Genomic DNA, 906 nt, shown 5'->3' with positions numbered 1-906 from the left:
AAAAGGTTATCAGTTTTTTCATTTACATTTCATCTTATAAAAGGTTTTAATTATTCATTAATTTTTTAGTGATAATAATATATTTTTAGGATAAAGCAGTTTTTTACTTTAAAGAATGTAATGTCAAAGTAGATTTTTACTTTCAAACAGTGTAATGTAAACAGTTAAAAGGGAGGTATTGTGATAAACATTAAATAGGCATAATTTTATTTATTAATTATTGGTGAATGAGCTATTGTTTGAATATAAATATTTTACATATAAAAATGTTAATCGGGGTCTCCTATAATTAGGCAATGGGAAAGATAAACTTGGCATAAATGAATTAAACAATTAGCTTAGACAAGGTGCAACGAGTTTAATCTTTTTATAAATAGGAAGTAATCTTCTATAAATAGAATGTTTTTAATCCGTAACATGTAGGAAAACAATGTATTAATTATGAGATTAATTTTAATATGCTAAATAGAAAGTTTAAAAGGCAACGTAAATGCTACACTGAGTATTTTAATTTTTAATTAGGCTAAATAACGCCACTCGTAACAACATATTTTAGCAGTGAGAGTTTTTTAATAAATGATTAACATACAATGTAAACACAAAAGTGGGTCATAATATTTTCTAATTAGGTATAATAACGTCACTCGTAACTACATATTTCAGCAGGGTTTTTTAATAGCTAATTAGAATGCTTTAAATGGAATGCAAAAAACAGCTACTTACAGTAGTCAGTTTTATTTGAAAAGATAAGTAGGCATAATACATTAAATGAATAATGATGAGTTGTAAATCTTGCGGTAAGTATGCAAACATGAGATGGTTCTGCAGGACAGTACATTAATATTGAGTGTCAGGTGTGACGGCAATTTGATGTGCATGAGGCGGCAAGGCTTAGTAGGCGAGACG

This window comes from Trichinella spiralis (genome assembly GCF_000181795.1).
Source record: "Trichinella spiralis strain ISS 195 chromosome Unknown Scfld9, whole genome shotgun sequence".
In the NCBI taxonomy this organism is placed as follows: Eukaryota; Metazoa; Nematoda; class Enoplea; order Trichinellida; family Trichinellidae; genus Trichinella; species Trichinella spiralis.
This window is presented reverse-complemented; position numbering follows the sequence as displayed.